Below are 13538 nucleotides of genomic sequence, written 5' to 3'. Positions count from 1 at the left end.
AGAGGGGGGAGAGAGAGCACAAAAGAGGGGGGGAGAGAGCAAAAGAGGGGGGAGAGAGAGCGCAAAAGAGAGGGGGGAGAGAGAGAGCGCAAAAGAGAGGGGGAGAGAGAGCGCAAAAGAGAGGGGAGAGAGAGAGTGCAAAAGAGAGGGGGGAGAGAGAGGGAGCAAGGGCTGGAACCACAGTACTTAAAAAATTGGCCCGTGTACACGGGCTTTAGGACTAGTTTATCATATTTCACATCCTTCTATTTCTATTCAGTTTGTTGCACTTTTGTTGCTAGTGTGAAAAAGTTTGATTATTTACAAGAATGGTATTTTAATGCTTCTCATCTTATTATTGCAGGATATGGTGGCATACCCCATACAGGAAAGAACATTTGTCTCCTATGCAGTATTGATTTAATTTCTTCTCCTGAAGGAATTCTACATGATGATAAAAAAAGTTCCTTTGGTTATGTTAGATAATATTTTATCTTGTGATACAAGTAGCACAGTAGATTTCTCTGATGTTTCTTACCTACCTGCTACTTTATTAGTTAATTATTTGAATCCTTTTGATTCTGTAGGATTATGGCAATGTATGGACCATGGTATTCCCCAATTTTCTGTTCATATTAGTTTATTTGTACTACTACTTCACTTCCTATGTCTGAACTTGTAGCTACCTCCTTAGATAAACCTTTTCATGAAGGTGATCCTATTCAGGTGGTACATTAAGATTCTGTGACACAAGTTGCTTATGATGTTGAATATTGTTTAGTTACTTGGCATCTTCAATTGTCAGGGTGGATGGTTTCTACACAATATTCAAACTGTCCTCACTTTGTGTCTGTACAAGAAAAATGATTCCAATGGTGGTTTCATGAAAGTTTACTGCAAAATGTTTCTCTTCGATCTTATCATAGACCTAAGAGAGATGTACTTGCGACTGGCTTGGGAGCATATGGTAGTATGATTGGCTCTACTGCACAAATAAATTCTGAAATATTAAGATATAAATTAGCAAATCGTACCTCTCATGCAGCTACAGGCTTAGATACTTAAACTTAATATGGAATTAACAATAATATTGCTAATCTCCAGCAATATCAAACTTATGTTATTGCTAAGATTTTTAAAGATAAATTTAAATGTTTTAGTAAAGGAATTTTATAATTTTACACATGAAACAGCCTGGGCTATGTTATGCTCTCAAGTACAATCTGATCTATCTACTGACTTAAACATTCAGCTTCAGGGTTTATGGTCTGGAAAGTGGCCAGCTTCTTTAAGTTTAGCTGCATCTAGGTCAGTCACTAATTTTGCCATGACACATCTTTTATGGTGGGAAGTAATTTTATCTGACTGCACCACTGAATTTTGTAAGATTCATACATTAATTCCTTGGTCTGGTAAAGATACTATTATTTATCGCTTAGCGACAATTGGTCTTCCTGCTAATGGTTCATTATTGTTTCTGGAATTGTCACATAACATTGATAAGTAAAAATGGACACGTTGATGTATCATTGTGTCATTCCAATGCAAATTCATTTATCTGTTCCCTTTCACAATTCCATACAACTAATGAAACGTTGGGAAAATCAAAAGTCTTGTACTTTACAAAGTCATTTTAATGTACGTAGACCAATATTTTATTTAGGCCTAGATTTAGAGTTGGGCGGTAGCCGTCATAACCAGCGTTAAAGGCTCCTAACGCTGGTTTTGGGCTACCGCTTGTATTTGGAGTCAATCAGGAAAGGGTCTAACGTTCACTTTCCAGCCGCGACTTTTCCATACCGCAGATCCCCTTACGTCAATTGCGTATCCTATCTTTTCAATGGGATCTTTCTAACGCCGGTATTTAGAGTCGTGTCTGAAGTGAGCGTTAGAATTCTAACGACAAGACTCCAGCCGCAGAAAAAAGTCAGTAGTTAAGAGCTTTCTGGGCTAACGCCGGTTTATAAAGCTCTTAACTACTGTGCTCTAAAGTACACTAACACCCATAAACTACCTATGTACCCCTAAACCGAGGTCCCCCCACATCACCGCCACTCTATTAAAACATTTTAACCCCTAATCTGCCGACCGCACGCCGCTGCCACCTACATTATCCCTATGAACCCCTAATCTGCTGCCCCTAACACCGCCGACCCCTATATTATATTTATTAACCCCTAATCTGCCGCCCCCGCTATCGCTGACCCCTGCATATTATTATTAACCCCTAATCTGCCACTCCGTACACCGCTGCCACCTACATTATAGCTATGTAACCCTAATCTGCTGCGCCTAACATCGCCGACCCCTATATTATATTTATTAACCCCTAATCTGCCCCCTCACTGTCGCCTCCACCTGCCTACACTTATTAACCCCTAATCTACCGAGCTGACCGCACCGCTACTATAATAAAGTTATTAACCCCTAATCCGCCTCACTCCCGCATCAATAACCCTATAATAAATAGTATTAACCCCTAATCTGCCCTCCCTAACATCACCAACAACTAACTTCAAGTATTAACCCCTAATCTGCCGATCGGAGCTCACCGCTATTCTAATAAATTTTTTAACCCCTAAAGCTAAGTCTAACCCTAACCCTAACACCCCCCTAAGTTAAATATAATTTAAATCTAATGAAATAAATTAACTATTATTAAATAAATTATTCCTATTTAAAGCTAAATACTTACCTGTAAAATAAACCCTAATATAGCTACAATATAAATTATAATTATATTGTAGCTATTTTAGGATTAATATTTATTTTACAGGTAACTTTGTAATTATTTTAACCAGGTACAATAGCTATTAAATAGTTAATAACTATTTAATAGCTACCTAGTTAAAATAATTACAAAATTACCTGTAAAATAAATCCTAACCTAAGTTACAATTAAACCTAACACTACACTATCAATAAATAAATTAAATAAACTACCTACAATTATCTACAATTAAACCTAACACTACACTATCAATAAATAAATTAAATAAAATTCCTACAAATAAATACAATGAAATAAACTAACTAAAGTACAAAAAATAAAAAAGAACTAAGTTACAAAAAATAAAAAAATATTTACAAACATTAGAAAAAAATTACAACAATTTTAAACTAATTACACCTACTCTAAGCCCCCTAATAAAATAACAAAGACCCCCAAAATAAAAAAATGCCCTACCCTATTCTAAATTACAAAAGTTCAAAGCTCTTTTACCTTACCAGCCCTTAAAAGGGCCCTTTGCGGGGCATGCCCCAAAGAATTCAGCTCTTTTGCCTGTAAAAAAAACATACAATACCCCCCCAACATTACAACCCACCACCCACATACCCCTAATCTAACCCAAACCCCCCTTAAATAAACCTAACACTAAGCCCCTGAAGATCTTCCTACCTTGTCTTCACCATGCCAGGTATCACCGATAGTTCCAGGCTCCAAAATCTTCATCCAAGCCCAAGTGGGGGCTGGCGATCCATAATCCGGCGGCTGAAGAGGTCCAGAAGAGGCTCCGAAGTCTTCATCCTATCCGGGAAGAAGAGGCGATCCGGACCGGCAACCATCTTGATCCAAGCGGCATCTTCTATCTTCATCCGATGACGACCGGCTCCATCTTGAAGACCTCCACCGCGGACCCATCTTCTTCTTCCGACGACTTCCCGACGAATGACGGTTCCTTTAAGGGACGTCATCCAAGATGGCGTCCCTCGAATTCCGATTGGCTGATAGGATTCTATCAGCCAATCGGAATTAAGGTAGGAAAATTCTGATTGGCTGATGGAATCAGCCAATCAGAATCAAGTTGAATCCGATTGGCTGATCCGATCAGCCAATCAGATTGAGCTCGCATTCTATTGGCTGATCGGAACAGCCAATAGAATGCGAGCTCAATCTGATTGGCTGATTGAATCAGCCAATCGGATTGAACTTGATTCTGATTGGCTGATTCCATCAGCCAATCAGAATTTTCCTACCTTAATTCCGATTGGCTGATAGAATCCTATCAGCCAATCGGAATTCGAGGGACGCCATCTTGGATGACGTCCCTTAAAGGAACCGTCATTCGTCGGGAAGTCGTCGGAAGAAGAAGATGGGTCCGCAGTGGAGGTCTTCAAGATGGAGCCGGTCGTCATCGGATGAAGATAGAAGATGCCCCTTGGAACAAGATGGTTGCCGGTCCAGATCGCCTCTTCTTCCCGGATAGGATGAAGACTTCGGAGCCTCTTCTGGACCTCTTCAGCCGCCGGATTATGGATCGCCAGCCCCCGCTTGGGCTTGGATGAAGATTTTGGAGCCTGGAACGATCGGTGATACCTGGCATGGTGAAGACAAGGTAGAAAGATCTTCAGGGGCTTAGTGTTAGGTTTATTTAAGGGGTGTTTGGGTTAGATTAGGGGTATGTGGGTGGTGGGTTGTAATGTTGGGGGGGGTATTGTATGTTTTTTTTACAGGCAAAAGAGCTGAATTCTTTGGGGCATGCCCCGCAAAGGGCCCTTTTAAGGGCTGGTAAGGTAAAAGAGCTTTGAACTTTTGTAATTTAGAATAGGGTAGGGCATTTTTTTATTTTGGGGGTCTTTGTTATTTTATTAGGGGGCTTAGAGTAGGTGTAATTAGTTTAAAATTGTTGTAATATTTTTCTTATATTTGTAAATATTTTTTTATTTTTTGTAACTTAGTTCTTTTTTATTTTTTGTACTTTAGTTAGTTTATTTCATTGTATTTATTTGTAGGAATTTTATTTAATTTATTTATTGATAGTGTAGTGTTAGGTTTAATTGAAACTTAGTTTAGGATTTATTTTACAGGTAATTTTGTAATTATTTTAACTAGGTAGCTATTAAATAGTTCTTAACTATTTAATAGCTATTGTACCTGGTTAAAATAAATACAAAGTTGCCTGTAAAATAAATATTAATCCTAAAATAGCTACAATATAATTATAATTTATATTGTAGCTATATTAGGGTTTATTTTACAGGTAAGTATTTAGATTTAAATAGGAATAATTTATTTAATAAGAGTTAATTTACTTCGTTAGATTTAAATTATATTTAACTTAGGGGGGTGTTAGGGTTAGACTTAGATTTAGGGGTTAATACATTTATTATAGTAGCAGTGAGCTCCGATTGGCAGATTAGGGGTTAATTATTGTAGGTAGCTGGCGGCGACGTTGTGGGGGGCAGATTAGGGGTTAATAAATATAATATAGGGGTCGGCGGTGTTAGGGGCAGCAGATTAGGGGTACATAGGTATAATGTAGGTAGCAACGGTATACGGAGCGGCAGATTAGGGGTTAAAAAAAATATGCAGGTGTCAGCAATAGCGGGGGCGGCAGATTAGTGGTTAATAAGTGTAAGGTTAGGGGTGTTTAGACTCGGGGTACATGTTAGGGTGTTAGGTGCAGACATATGAAGTGTTTCCCCATAGAAAACAATGGGGCTGCGTTAAGAGCTGAACGCTGCTTTTTTGCAGGTGTTAGGTTTTTTTCAGCTCAAACTGCCCCATTGTTTTCTATGGGGATATCGTGCACGAGCACGTTTTTGAAGCTGGCCGCGTCCGTAAGCACCGCTGGTATCTAGAGTTGCAGTGGCGTTAAATTATGCTCTACGCTCCCTTTTTGGAGCCTAACGCACTGAAAACCCAGCCATTCTGTGAACTCTAAATACCAGCGGTATTTAAAAGGTGCGGGGGGAAAAAAGCACACGTAGCTAACGCACCCCTTTGGCCGCAGAACTCTAAATCTAGGCGTTAGGATCTGACAGAGTTTGTTTTCATTTATTTAATTCTGATACTATTATATTCCCAACACTGGATAATTTATTTACTAGTTCTCATTTATTACCTGGTACATTGTGTAATTCTATTCCACTTAATTATATTGCATCATCTAAGTGGAATTTTACCATGCCCCAAACTCTTAATATTACTTTAAATTTAACATGGGACCATGATATGAATTTTTCTGTTTATGATTTACCTTTGGGTATGGGATCACCAATGAAGAAATGGTTAACTGATTCTACTATCATTTCTTCCCTATTACAAAGTCTAAAACATTTTTCTGTAGATACTTAAATTACTGTTGAACATTTACTGTTGAGCGGCGGGATAGGGGTTAATACTTTTATTTAGTTGCGGTGGGGTCCGGGAGCGGCCGGATAGGGGTTAATACTTTTATTTAGTTGTGGTGGGGTCGGGGAGTGGTGGGATAGGGGTTAATGACTTTTATTTTGTGGCGGCGATGTTGGGTTGGCAGATTAGGGGTGTTTAAAGTCGGGATTTATGTTAGGGTGTTGGGTGTAAACGTTACTGGTTTTCTGCCATAGAAATCAATGGGATATCTGGCAGCATCCAACATAAGCTTTCGCTGCTTTCAGACTCCCATTGATTCCTATGGCATCTGTGGCCTCCAGGGTGGCAGATTGAAAACCAGGTATGCTGGGCCGGAATAGCCGCAAGCATACCGGTTAACTAATTGATAACTTTTAAAAAGTGTCAAATAGTGCCGAATGTGTCTGTAAAGACATAAGCATCAATCTGTGTCGGATTGAAACCGGCGGATCGTATGTTACCTTGATAACTAGGTCGAATCAAGCTTGCCACAATTACGCTGTGGAATTCCAGCGTATTTCAGGTTGACGGCTTGATAAATATCCCCCATAGAGTGTAATGTAAATACATTAAATATTTCTAGGACTTTCTTAAAAAATTGTGGTAGCCATATGATTTTACAATGCTACAAAGAGTTATTACACTCAATGTCCTTGAACAAACAGAGATTTCCATTTTAAACAGGGTCATTCATCATGCAAGCAGACCCTGAATTCCTTCCATATCAGTCTGCATACATATGTTTTGTTTTTATAAATGATGCACTGGCATATATAAGAGTAGGTTGTTGTATTAAAAATAAACTAGGGATCTTGAATGGTTAAAAAGTTCATGCTATAAAGCTGCCTGCCGAATAAAAATGTACTAATAGGTTAGAGCATTTTCTTGTTGCACTTTTTCTTGCTTATATTTAAAGGGATATGAAACCCAAATATTTATTTTGTTATACAGACAGAGCAAACAATTTAAACAAATATTGCAATTTAATTTCTATTATCAAATTGGCTTTGTTTCCATGGTATTTTTTGGTGAAGAGATACCTAGGTATCATATGGCTGGAAATAGTGCTGCCATCTATTGCTCTTGCAAATGGATAACATTGTTGCAAAACTGCTGCCCTATAGTGCTCCAGAGTCCAGACATGTGCAAGCTCCTGAGTTCATGTTTTTGCTTTTAAACAGAAGATATCAATAGAACAAAGAAAATGCCATAATAGTAGTAAACTAGAAAGTTGTTTAAAATTGCATGCTCTATCTGAATCATGAAGGGAACATTTGGGGTTTCATGTCCTTTTAAGAGTTTACCCCCACAAATGGGTTAAAATATAGTGAATGACAGATTCAAAACACACCACGTCAAATTATGAGCTGCACGCAAACAGTGATTGGGGGCTAAGCACCTAAGCCTCACCTGATTGGTTTAGACCTGTAGTGAGTAGCCAGTCCAGAGGTGATTTAAATGTGTGTTTTAATGCATTTGTGGGGGTTAAATATATATGTATAGTCAATTAATAGTTACAAAAATGAATTATAACTTTACCAATTGTCATATATTGTGATCTGATTATCCTTTTTTGTAACTGACTCCTGTGTACCTATATTGTCATTGATGGGAACTGTTTATTTTGAAAAAATAATACAAAATTATTAAGAAAAAAGAAAATGCTGTAATGCATGAAAGTGTTTTTAATGAAACTTCATATCCTTCAAGTTTGCACTCAAACATGAAGATGTCAGGAAATTTCTGGTTTTTACTCTTTAATGGAAATTTTAAATGAATCCCTGTGTTACCCCTCCTCCATTTGCTGATATTTTGCAAGTAAACCCCCTTCTGTACAATGAGAAATTACAGTTTGGCGTGATAGAAGCACCTCAATAGTTTTAATGGTCGAAATCTCACTTTTTTTTAAAAACATGATTTAAAATGTGAGAAATTTTTGAAGCCCACTATTCTTCATTGCCTCGCAAAATTAAAAAACATGTTTTTCACGATCACCCAAAACCCAAATATCCAAAAATGCAGCTCTTTTGCCCCTGTTAACGAGGATGACATTTCTGCCCTTATACTGTCCTCCCACCTCACTACCTGTCCCCTCGACCCATCCCCTCACAGCTACTCCCCTCCCTCTCTTCTACCCTCACCCCCATACTCACACACATTTTCAACCTCTCCCTCATCTCTAAAACATGCACTGGTCACACCTATCCTCAAAAAACCTTCCCTCGATCCAGCCTCCCCTTCCAACTACCGCCCTATTTCCCTACTCCCTCGCCTCAAAGCTCCTCGAAAAGCTAGTTTACACATGTCTATCCCATTTCCTTACACTAAACTCTCTTCTTGACCCACTGCAATCTGGATTTCATTCCCATCACTCTACAGAGACAGCAATTGTCAAGGTTACCAATGACCTACTTACAGCAAAATCCAAAGGCCACTTCTCTCTGCTTATCCTCCTTGACCTGTCTGCAGCCTTTGACACTGTTGACCACCCTCTTCTGCTCCAAACCCTCCAATCCTTCAGCATCTGTGACTCAGCTCTCTCGTGGTTCTCTTCCTACCTGACTAACCGTACATTTAGTGTAGCCTTCTCTGGAGCATCCTCTGCCCCGTTACCACTTTCTGTTGGGGTACCTCAAGGCTCTGTCCTTGGTCCCCTTCTCTTTTCAATCTACACGTCATCACTAGGTTCCTTAATAAAGTCCCATGGGTTTCAATACCATTTGTATGTCGATGACACCCAAATCTACCTCTCTGCACCAGACCTACCTCCTTCCTTACTAACCTGTGTCACTAACTGTCTTTCTCACATCTCATCTTGGATGTCCTCTCACTACCTTAAGCAAAATCTCTCCAAAACTGAACTCCTTATTTTTCCCCCTTCTTCCAATGTCTCCACCCCCAAAATTTCTATAACTGTTGATAATTCCATCATTACCCCTACCCCGCACGCCCGATGTCTTGGGGTCACACTTGACTCAGATCTTTCCTTCACTCCTCACATTCAGTCCTTGGCTAAAGCCTGCCGCTTCCACCTTAAAAGAATTGCTAAAATTAGACATTTCCTTACACAAGATACAACCAAGATTTTAATCCACTCTCTCATCCTTTCCCGCCTCGACTACTGCAACTCCGTCCTCTCTGGTCTACCTAGCTGCCACATAGCTCCATTGCAATCCATTATGAATGCCTCTGCCAGGCTCATCTTCCTTACTCGTCGCTCTTCATCTGCTGCACCTCTCTGCCAATCCCTTCACTGGCTTCCTCTTACCTCTAGGATTAAACATAAAATCCTCACCCTGACATATAAAGCTCTCAACTGCACTGCTCCCCCCTACATCTCAGAACTTGTCTCTAGATACTCTCCCTCCCGTCCCCTTCGATCAGCTCAGGATCTCCTCCTCTCTTGTTACTTCCTCACATTCCCGTTTACAGGACTTCTCCAGACTGGCCCCTATCTTGTGGAATTCCCTGCCTCGCTCCATAAGACTCTCCCCTAGATTTAACAGCTTCAAGCACTCCCTAAAAACTCTACTATTCAGGGATGCATACAACCAACACTAACCTTTCCTTACTCCATTGCTTTCCCCTTGAACCCCTTAGAATGTAAGCCTATGGGCCCAGATGTTTACAGATCGCTTCATAAGAGCCGACTACAACAGTGAAACTCTCGGCAGGGCCCTCTACCCACTTGACCCCTACAAAAGCTATGCTGTACACCGACTATGTTTACAGCGCTGCAGAATCTGTTGGTGCTCTACAAATACCTGATAATAATAATAATAATAATAATTTTCACAATAAAATAAGTTTAAGTTCGTTCCATGGGCATTAACTTGTATAACTACAATGAAGACATTTTGCAGGAATATTTCAATGATCTAAACAAAGTTCAACAGCAAAATCTTCACACATACATGTCTAGTCACTCTTTCATTGGCAAGATACGTGATATTAAAAAACTAAATGTATGCTTACCTAAAAATTATTTCATGGTGGTGAGAGTTCACAAGCCATTACTCCTGTGATTCAACTCCTGGTCACTAGGAGGAGGCAAAGACTCCTAAAGCTCTAAAAGCACTCCTAAAGGATTTTCCTACCAACTAAACACATCAAAGTGGTAGAAGGTAGAGTAAGTATGTTGCTGCCTTGCAAATTTATTCTCATTATTGAAAATCCAAAAAAAAAAAGGGCAATAACGTGTTTTAGAAAAGATTATCAGGCCTACAAGTAAAACTTTGTAATTCAAGAGATTTAGCCAAAAAGTGTACCCCTCTGACATTCACATATACCAAGGGACAAACAAATTTAAGGATTGTCTAAAAACCTTTGCAATTTGAAAGTAGAGTTTTAATGCTCTTACAATATCTAAATTAAGTAAGAGACCATACAATTAATTCTTTGGATTAGGACAAGGAGATGGGCAATAATCTCCTGATTGATGATATTTGAAAAAAATCACTTAAGGCAAAAAAAACCACCTAGATTTAGAGTTTTGTGTTAGAAGGGGTGCGTTAGCTACGCGTGTTTTATTTTCCCCGCACCTTTTAAACAACGCTGGTATTGAGAGTTCTCTGAAGGGCTGCGTTAGGCTCCAAAAAGCGAGCGTACAGGCATATTTACCACCACTTCAACCCTCAATACCAGCGTTGCTTACGAACGAGGCCAGCTTCAAAAACGTGCTCGTGCACGATTCCCCCATAGGAAACAATGGGGCAGTTTGAGCTGAAAAAAAAAGCAGCGTTCAGCTCCTAACACAGCCCCATTGTTTCCTATGGGGAAACACTTCTTAAGTCTGCACCTAACACCCTAACATGAACCCCAAATCTAAACACCCCTAACCTTACACTTATTAACCCCTATTCTGCCGCCCCCGCTATCGCTGACCCCTGCATTACACTTTTAACCCCTAATCTGCCGCTCCAGACACCGCCGCAACCTACATTATAGCTATGTACCCCTAATCTGCTGCCCCTAACATTGCTGATACCTATATTATATTTATTAACCCCTAATCTGCCCCCCCAATGTCGCCGCTACCTACCTACACTTATTAACCCCTAATCTTCCGACCGGACCTCGCCGCCACTATAATAAATGTATTAACCCTAAACCGCTTCACTCCCGCCTCAAAAACCCTATAATAAATAGTATTAACCCCTAATCTGCCCTCCCTAAAATCGCTGACACCTAACTTCAAGTATTAACCCCTAATCTGCCGACCGGACCTCACCGCTACTATAATAAATGTATTAACCCCTAAAGCTAAGTCTAACCCTAACATCCCCCTAAATTAAATATAATTTAAATCTAACGAAATAAAATAAATCTTATTAAATAAATTATTCCTATTTAAAGCTAAATACTTACCTGTAAAATAAACCCTAATATAGCTACAATATAAATAATAATTACATTGTAGCTATTTTAGGATTAATATTTAATTTTCAGGCAAATTTGTATTTATTTTAACCAGGTACAATAGCTATTAAATAGTTAATAACTATTTAATAGCTACCTAGTTAAAATAATTACAAAATTACCAGTAAAATAAATCCTAACCTAAGTTACAATTAAACCTAACACTACACTATCAATAAATTAATTAACTAAACTATCTACAATTATCTACAATTAAATCAACTAAACTAATTTACAAAAAATAAAAAAAGATTACAAGAATTTTAAACTAATTACACCTACTCTAAGCCCCCTAAAAAAATAACAAAGCCCCCCAAAATAAAAAAATGCCCTACCCTTTTTTAAAATAAAAAGTTTACAGCTCTTTTACCTTACCAGCCCTTAAAAGGGCCTTTTGCGGGGCATGCCCCAAAGAAAACAGCTCTTTTGCCTGTAAAAAAACATACAATACCCCCCCAACATTACAACCCACCACCCACATAACCCTAATCTAACCCAAACCACCCTTAAAAAACCTAACACTAAGCCCCTGAAGATCTCCCTACCTTATCTTCACCACGCCGGGTATCACCGATCCGTCCAGAAGAGGCTCCGAAATCTTCATCCTATCCGGCAAGAAGAGGTCCAGAAGGGGCTCCGAAGTCTTCCTCCTATCCGGCAACAAGAGGACATCCGGACCGGCAAACATCTTCATCCAAGCGGCATCTTCTATCTTCATCCATCCGACGAGGAGCGGCTCCATCTTCAAGGCCTCCGGCGCGGAACATCCTCTTCTCCCGACGACAAGACGACGAATGAAGGTTCCTTTAAGGGACGTCATCCAAGATGGCGTCCCTCGAATTCCGATTGGCTGATAGGATTCTATCAGCCAATCAGAATTAAGGTAGGAAAATCTGTTTGGCTGATTGAATCAGCCAATCAGATTCAAGTTCAATCCGATTGGCTGATCCAATCAGCCAATCAGATTGAGCTTGCATTCTATTGGCTGTTCCGATCAGCCAATAGAATGCGAGCTCAATCTGATTGGCTGATCCAATCAGCCAATCGGATTGAACTTGAATCTGATTGGCTGATTCAATCAGCCAATCAGATTTTTCCTACCTTAATTCTGATTGGCTGATAGAATCCTATCAGCCAATCGGAATTCGAGGAACGCCATCTTGGATGACGTCCCTTAAAGGAACCTTCATTCGTCGTCTAGTCGTCGGGAGAAGAGGATGTTCCGCGCCGGAGGCCTTGAAGATGGAGCCGCTCCTCGTCGGATGGATGAAGATAGAAGATGCCGCTTGGATGAAGATGTTTGCCAGTCCGGATGTCCTCTTCTTATAGTGGCGGCGAGGTCCAGTCGGCAGATTAGGGGTTAATAAGTGTAGGTAGGTAGCAGCGACGTTGGGGGGGCAGATTAGGGGTTAATAAATATTATGTAGGTGTCAGCAATGTTAGGGTCAGCAGATTAGGGGTACATAGGGATAATGTAGGCTGCGGCAGTGTACGGTCGGCAGATTAGGGGTTAAAAAATGTAATTATAGTGGCGGCAGTGGGGGGACCTCGGTTTAGGGGTACATAGGTAGTTTATGGGTGTTAGTGTACTTTAGAGCACAGTAGTTAAGAGCTTTATGAACCAGCGTTAGCCCATAAAGCTCCTAACTCCTGACTTTTTTCTGCGGCTGGAGTCTTGTCATTAGAGTTCTAACACTCACTTCAGCCAAGACTCTAAATACCGGCGTAAGAAAGATCCCATTGAAAAGATAGGATACGCAGTTGACGTAAGGGGATCTGCGGTATGGAAAAGTCGAGTCTGGAAAGTGAGCGTTAGACCCTTTCCTGACTGACACTAAATGCCAGCGGGCAGCCAAAACCAGCATTAGGACCCCCTTACGCTGGTTTGGACGGCTAACGCAGAACTCTAAATCTAGGCGTTTTTCTTCCAGGACAAGATATTTCTAAAAACAACAAAAAAGATTCAAAGACAGAAGCTAGATGTCAAAAACATGCAGGTTTGAAAAGAGAAGAACTTGGTTTAGAG

This window comes from Bombina bombina, chromosome 3 (genome assembly GCF_027579735.1).
Source record: "Bombina bombina isolate aBomBom1 chromosome 3, aBomBom1.pri, whole genome shotgun sequence".
Lineage (NCBI taxonomy): Eukaryota > Metazoa > Chordata > Amphibia > Anura > Bombinatoridae > Bombina > Bombina bombina.
The sequence above is the reverse complement of the archived record's forward strand: the minus strand, read 5'-3'. Positions refer to the sequence as shown.